This window comes from Hemiscyllium ocellatum, chromosome 29 (genome assembly GCF_020745735.1).
Source record: "Hemiscyllium ocellatum isolate sHemOce1 chromosome 29, sHemOce1.pat.X.cur, whole genome shotgun sequence".
Lineage (NCBI taxonomy): Eukaryota > Metazoa > Chordata > Chondrichthyes > Orectolobiformes > Hemiscylliidae > Hemiscyllium > Hemiscyllium ocellatum.
In genome coordinates this window covers 1,628,779-1,637,005 of record NC_083429.1, presented here as the reverse complement: position 1 = coordinate 1,637,005, position 8,227 = coordinate 1,628,779, and positions in this window count along the sequence as shown.

Below are 8,227 nucleotides of genomic sequence, written 5' to 3'. Positions count from 1 at the left end.
CCTTCCCATCTGAAACACTTCTGTTGCTATTTTCTGGGGTTTACTGACTTGCACCAAGATCCTTCTGTAAATTAGTATCCCTCAACATCCTAACTTTCTTCTTGACTTTGACATCATCTCACACTTGTCCAGATTAAACTCAATTTGCCATTTCTGTCTATCTCTCCGACTGTTCTGTAACCTCCTGCAGATTTTAATGAATCGGGGAAACAAGGGTTTTGTGGAAAAGGCAGGAAAGTAGAGTTCGAGAGTATCAGGTCTGCCATGATCTGACTGAAGGGTACAGTATACTCAATGGGCCAAATGGCCTCATTCCCCTCCTACATCTCATGGTCTGAGCACAAACTCAATATGTCCTGCATAATATTATGGGTTTCTGCTCACAAAACTACTTTATAATGGGATTATTGTATATTTATTAGTACACAGCATTTGATCTACAAATATGATATGATGTTTTAGAAAACCATCTCACATACAATCCAGGATTCTATCTGTTACAGCACTGATACTCATTGCTGTACCAGTCGGCATGGAGACCACTGTCACACACAGTTACTGTACTGCCCTTGCCATAAGTACATTCAGTGTCCTGACTGTAACCACATTGACATTCCCATCACTGGTTGGTGCCTACAATAGAATTCCTGCTAACGATTGTTGCTGCTGTTTGCTTATTCTCAGCTCCACTTTTGATATTCAGATCCATGTGACTGTCTCATTAATGCATTAACCTCATCCTTCCTTCACAACTTGTTGTCTTTTTGCCTAGTCTGCCTATTGGGACTAGATTGGATTGGAATATCTGCTCAGCATGGATGGGTTGGACCAAAGGGCCGGTTTCTATACTGTACATCTCTCTGACTCTAATGACTCTATCCCAACAACCCTTCAGTATTCACCTCCCAGCGATGGTCATTCTGCAGCTAAATCTCCGAAATGACAGTTCCATCATATCTGTTCACTGTCATTCCATCTTCCTTATGGCGAATACAGGGAGTCATTCCTCATTAGTGTTCAGTTGAACAGATGGGTAGAGTTTACAGAGATAGGCAGGCTTACAGGGACTCGAGGATGTTAGAGTTAAACAGAGTTACATCTGGTCAAGAGTGATCATGTAACAAAGGGATTTGGGGATTGGAGGAATTTACAGAGATAGATGGAGCTGTATTAGCTTCTGGAGATAGGGATAGGGATGGAGAAAGGAAGAGGTAGGCAGACTGAGAGGCACAGACAGGGGGGTGTTTCATCGAGGAGAGTATTGTTTATACTTACAGGGATATGGAAGGTTGTGGTGACAGAAGACGTTTACAGATATAAGAAGGCATCTAGGCTCTGGAGGCTACATATATCGGAAGGCAATGGAGAATGCCTGGTTACTGGGTTGGAGACAGTTACACAAATGGGGAGGGTTGCACAAACTGAAGGAGGTTCCTGTGGTTGCGAGGGGTATGGTGTCGGGAATAAGGTGAAATTTAACAAGATAAAGATCAAAGAATTGGAGAAGGACAAGGAGATTACAATTTTTCACAATGAAGGAAGGGCTGTAGGAGGTGGAGAAGTTTACATAGGTAGGGATCGATGGAGAGGTTAAAGACAAATACATTGACATGGAGGGTGGTATTGGTGGGAGAAGCTTACAGGAATAGACAGGTCTGTCGGGGTTTACAGGGATGAAGAATTAACTATCGACTGCAGATGTTTAGGAATTAGTGTGTTCGGAAAGGGAGAACCTGACAGAGATAGAGACAGAGACACAGAGAATGGTGTGTACTAGATGAGATTCCAAACAGAGGAAGGATTATCGGGACTGGAGGATATTACAGAGATCACTAACACAGCATGGGTCAGGATTGATGCCTGCGATCCCCTGTGCTGTTGCATTGAGGACCAGTACAGAAGAGGTGAAAGCAGAACCCTCACAAGATGGTGGGAATGAAGCCTAGAATGTTGCTGTTCCTTGCCCAGCTCTGTATCTATGTCCGGTCTTCCAGTTCTGAATATAGAGGTCTACTGCCTCCACCTTGTGCTGTTTACTGTGAGTGATCTTAGTGGCTGCAGGATTTACTGAAGGCTCCAGGTCTCCCTCTCCATCTCACTCTCTGGCTGACCAACCAGCTTCAATGAGGTGATGGATGAGGCAGGAGTTAGGAACATCCTGATTACCTGCATGAGACAGAAAGGTAAATTAGACTGATGCAATGAGGATAACTCATGCAGAGTGGTACTGAGTCCAGCAGAGATCTCGGAAATCCCAGTCTCCATCCCTTGCCGGTGCTGCTGCGTCTCTCTGGAGTGGACAATTCTGTTGACTCAGGGTGTAAGAGGGAGAAATGCTGATAGAGGCAGCAAATAGACCGACACAGCGAGGGATACCACATGGAGAGATACTGAGTGATATCACATTATTAGACATTGCATCAACAGGGAATTGTTTGAATTTTTAACAATGGCACTGGGATAATTGTGAGGGGATTCAACCTTCCTGTCTAATCATCTATTTGGCAGGGCCCTTCCACAGACTCTGTTACACTTGAGGCAGAAGTTGGACATGGAAAGGGGGTGGGTGGGGCATTGGTGTGACAGTGCGTTCCTTGTGCTGTTTTCTCCTGATTCCCATTTTCCCCACAGAAAGTCTCGAGGTGCTTTACACCTTCCGAATGCTCCTTCCCCACTTCGGACGGTCTTGGCCGATTTGATTAAGAGATGAAAACAAAACGATCAATTCTGAAGAAGCCAAAATTTAGAAATGAGGAGGACTGCAGTAGGAAGAGGAAACATTGTCAGCGTTTAATCAGATGATCGGAACAGGGAGAATTGAAGGTGCTGGAGTTGATGAGTGTGTTACAGAGAGGGGCAAAGGCCTGAACAATGTTACAAAGCCAGTACGGATTGCTGCAGCTAGAACTGTTTGCAAAGGTAATGGATACCAAAGGCATGACAGGGAACGTATTTGGCCGCAGATCATGAAGTAGAGTCAGTCTGAATGTAAATTCTGGCTCCTACTTGCCAAGGACACAAGCAGCAGAACAGTTTTAGTCACCGAACAGCATTCCAATGCTCATCACTGCATTACCCAGGAACTCATTGGAATTGTTTTTAACAAAGGCATTGTCATAATTTTGGAAAACTTCAATATTCGTATTATCTGGGACGATCACGCGGACAACATTGATATTGGAAGAGGAGTTCGGTTAATTTTTTTTACAGTGTTGCACATTGTGCAACAGGCTCGGGACATAACTATCGCAGAGCGACCGTTGTGTGATGAAACTTAGTGAATGAGTAATGTCACCTGCAGAGATCCTCAGGGAAATTGTGATAAAGAAATATAAAGTTTTAAAGTGAATCACAGAGGGCAAGCTACAACTAAAAACAAAAACAGCCAATTACATGAGATTGAGAGGAGAACTGACCAAGGTAAACAGCCTAAACAGACTGAAACCTGTGTCTGTGGAAAACATTTAAAGGAACAGTGTGAAACACTCAACAGAAGGACATTCCATTGAAACCGAAAAACCCTCAGCAAGAAATCCCCACTGTTCCCTCACTCAGGACAAAAGGGATCATACAAGATTGTGAGGCTGAAAAGATCACCACAAAGTACTTAAAATCCTGAAGTGAGAGTGTGTTTTAGGAGTAAATGTTAAATGGATCGCAAAGGGTCTGCTAGCAGGAGGAAGGCTGTGGGAAGGGGAATCATGGTCAGAGGTTAATGACACAATAGGAACAGGGAGAGGTGAAGGTGCTGGAGGTGGTGAGAGTGTTACAGAGAGTGGTCAGAGCCTGAATGGTGTTTCAAAGCCAGTACGGATTGCTGCAGCTGGAACTGTTTGCAGAGGTACGGAAGGACATAGGTATTTTTATTTATTCATTCATGGGATGTGGGTGTCACTGTCTGGACTAACATTCTTTGACCCAACTGCTAATTACCAGAGGGTAGCTCAGAGTCAGCCATATTGCTGTGGGTCTGGAGTCATATGTCAGGCAGACCAGATTCGAATGTCAGATGTCTTTCCCTAAAGGAGGTAAGTGTACCAAATGAGTTCTTCTTAATGAACAACATTTTTTTTATATGATAGCCTCGCCGATGTCTTTTACAGATACAACATGACATCCAAACTCCTACCCCAATGAAGGTAACCATCCCAAACACCTGCTTCAATAACCTGTCTACTTGTGACACCACTTTCAAAGAACTGTGTACCTGTATCTCTGGGTCACAGACTGACAACACTACCCAGGGCCCGAACAATAACTGTACAAGTCCCACCCTGGTTTGTTTCACCAAAATGGAACACCTCACATTTATCTAATTAAACTCCATCTGCTATTCTTCAGCCCACTATCCCAGCAGTATTGTTAATCTTGTTGTATTATATATAATCTTTTCCACTAACCACTTTCCCACCAATGTTAGTGACACCCAAGAAGCTTACTTACCAGGAAACCAATATTCCCAACCAAACTATTTATCCAAATGACAAACAACAGGGGACCCACTCCACCGCTGGTCACATGTCTCTAGTCAGAAACACATGTCTCCCATCACCTTCTGTCTCTTACCATCAAGCCAATTTTGTATCCAGTTCACAAGCTCCTCCTGAATGCCATATCCTTTTTACACTGATCTGAGTTTATCACCCAGTTTACCAGACAGAACATAGAACACAAAATAGTTCAGCCCAAGACCCTTCGGCTTTGATTTCATGCCAACCTTTTATCCAACTATAAGATCAAACTAACCTACATACCCGACATTTTACTATTATCCACGTGTGGGCGGCACGGTGGCACAGTGGTTAGCACTGCTGCCTCACAGCACCTGAGACCCGGGTTCAATTCCCGACTCAGGCGACTGACTGTGTGGAGTTTGCACGTTCTCCCTGTGTCTGCGTGGGTTTCCTCCGGGTGCTCCGGTTTCCTCCCACAGTCCAAAGATGTGCGGGTCAGGTGAATTGGCCGTGCTAAATTGCCCGTAGTGTTAGGTAAGGGGTAAATGTAGGGGTATGGGTGGGTTTCGCTTCGGCGGGTTGGTGTGGACTTGTTGGGCCGAAGGGACTGTTTCCACACTGTAAGTAATCTAATCTAAGTGTCTGTCCAAGAGTCTGTTAAACGCCCCGAATGTGCCCTATTTTACTACCACCATTGGCAGTGCATCCAACCACCTACCATTCTCTATCCTCTTATCCATCCTCTAATCACCTTAAAATTAAGTCGCCTTGTTGTAGCCATTTATTCCATAAGAGGAAAAGTCTCTGACTATTCACTCTCTCTCTGTGCCTCTCATCACACTGTTCACCTCTACAGGGTTGCCCCACCCCTTCTTCATTCCAATGAGAAAAGCCTTAGCTCCCTCAATCTTTCTTCATGAGAAATGTTCTCCATTCCAGGCAGCATCCTCGTAAATCTCTTGTGTACCTTCTCTAAAACTTGCACATCCTTCCTGTAAACAGGGGACCATAATTGAACACAATATTCCAAGTGTGGTCTCACCAGGTCATTATAAAGATGCAGAAAAACCTCACTGCTCTTAAAATCTATCCGCTTGCTAAGGAAATCCAACATAATATATGCCTTTTTTAACAACCCTACCAACGTGCGTGGCAACGTGAGGGATCTATGGACATGGACCCAATGGTCTCTGTTCCTCCACCCTGCCAAGCATTCTGCCTTTCACCCTGTATTCTGATTTCAAATTCGACCTTCCAGAATGAGTCAATTCACACTTTTCCAGATTTAACTCCATCTGCCACTTCCAGCCCAGCTCTGTGTCCTGTCAATGTCCCATTGCAACCTACAACAGCCCTCAACATTCCCCACCACTCCACCAACCTTCATGTTATTGACAAACTTACTAACCCACTCTCCAACATCCACATCCAAGTCATTTATAAAAATCCCAGAGAGCAGAGTCCCAGAGCCGATTGTTACAGAACCCCACTGGTCACTAAGCTCCAGGCTCAATACTGTCCATCTGCTGCCATACTCTGTCTTCTCTGGGTCATCCAATCCTGTATCCAGACAGATAGAAATCCCTGTATCCCAATTATCCTTCTTTTCTGAATGAGCCATCAACGTCTTCTGTCATATTCTTAAAGAATACAATAAGATTTGCGAGGCATGGCCTGACCCATCACAAACCCACACTGACTGTCTAAAATTTAACTATGATTTTCCAAGTAGTAATAAATCCTGTCTTTTGAGTCCTCACCAATAATATGCACACCACAAACATAAGACTAAACATGTAATGCCCAGGATTCTACCTCCGTAACAGGAGGGTGGTAGGGGTTAAAGTTAGGGAGGAATATCAGGACAGGAGAGTTTTGCAGACATTAGGAGGGTTGCAATGCCAAAAAGGAGGCTTCAGTAATTGTGAGGTTTCATCGTGATTAGGCATTTGAGGAAGGAGGGAGGGAGGATTGGAGGGAAATGACGTGTTTCACAGTTTAGGTGTTTTGTTAGGACTGCAAGAGGTTACTGAGTCGGGGACGTTTAAGCATAAACATGGTTTTGGTTGCAATGGCAGGAAGAGGATACAGAAAGCTGGAGAGTATGGGGTCTGAACGAGGATACACAAATGGGAAGAGTTGTCAGGAGTGGAGGTGTTTACAGAGACAGCAGTGGTCTGATCTGGAGCAGAGGACCCAGATTGGGCAGGTTGTGGGACTGGAGGTGGCTTCACAGGGAGGGAGGACCAAAGAGGCTCAAGAGGTTACAGAAATGTGGAGAGCTGTAGGGCCTGCAGGAGTTCATGGGGTTGGGGAGGAGGAAAGGATGGAGCAGTGTACAGGGATAAGGAAGTTGATAGGAAAGGTCTGATCACAGACAGGGACTATTTAGGGAATGGAGCAGATTAAAGAGATAATGCAGGTTGTATAGGCTGGAAGAAAAAACGGGACTGAATAGGTTTAGTGATGTCGAATGGCTTAGGTTCTGGGGTTATTTAGACATGGAGGGGGTGGAATCGGACAGATTTTCCTGGAGATAAGAAGAGCAATTTTGGCTGGAGACAGTTACACAGAAAAAGGAGCATTAGCAGCCTCCTCCAGTTTGGTCAAAGAGGGAAGGGTGACGTTTACACAGATATAGGGATGTAAGAGCTGGAAAGGTTTAGGCAGATGAATAGCTGGGTGGAAATGCTGTAAGAGCTTACATTGACAGGGTGGGTGATAGTGATGAGAGCATGTTACACAGACCGCGGTTCCTTTAGGAACTGGATTGGAACAGTCACAGGGACTGGAGAGGTTTCTACAGGTCGGAGTCTGGCAGAGACCGGAGAAGATTATAGAGTCTCCACAGACTGATTGTGTCTTTCGGGCTGGAAGAGGTTCGGTAGATACGGAAACCTTAAACCCAATGTATACGATCTTCATTTGCCAGGCCAGAGACTCAATATCCCTCATCAGCCAGGGATCCCTAAACCTGCCATTTTCCCTTCACCCTAACAGGTACATACTGACCCTGGATTTTCAATATCATACTTTTAAAAGCCTCCCATTTTCCAGTCATTTCTTTTCCTTCAAACAGACTCACCCACCCAACCTCTGCTAGGTCCTGCTTCATGGGCCCATAACTGGCTGTGTTCTTGCATAGCTCCTTAACCTGTGGACCTCTCCTATCGTTTTCTGTAGTCACGTTAAAACTAAGGCAGTTGCGGTCACTGGACCCAAAGTGCTCTCCGACTGACACTTCAGTCACTTCCTCATCTCGTTTTCTCAGGGGAGATTCAATGTTGCGCCCACCTGAGTAGAGTAGGACCGTCTACATATTGGTCAAGGAAACTTTCTTGGACCCATTTGACAAATTGTTACCCATATGGGCCTTTTATTCTCTGAGTAGACAAGTCAATCCAGGGGAAATTAAAATCTCCAATCAATACTACTCTCTTATTCCTACAGCTGTCTACAATCTCTCTAACACCTGCTCTTCTCATACCCGCTGGCTATTTGCGAGTCTGTAATACAATCCCAACAAAGTGACCACACCTTTCTTCTTTTTAACTTCTATCCATATGGCCTCATTTGATGACTCTTTCGGAATATCCTATCTGAGCACTGATGTTACGTCCTCCCTTACCAAAGGGCAACTCCCCCTCCTCTCTTACTTGTCTTTCTGTCACGCCTGTACCTTCTGTATCCTGGACCAGAGCTGCCAGTCCTGTCCTTGTCTCAGCCACGTTTCTGTTATGGCTATAATATCCCAGTCCCCAGAGCTAATCCAT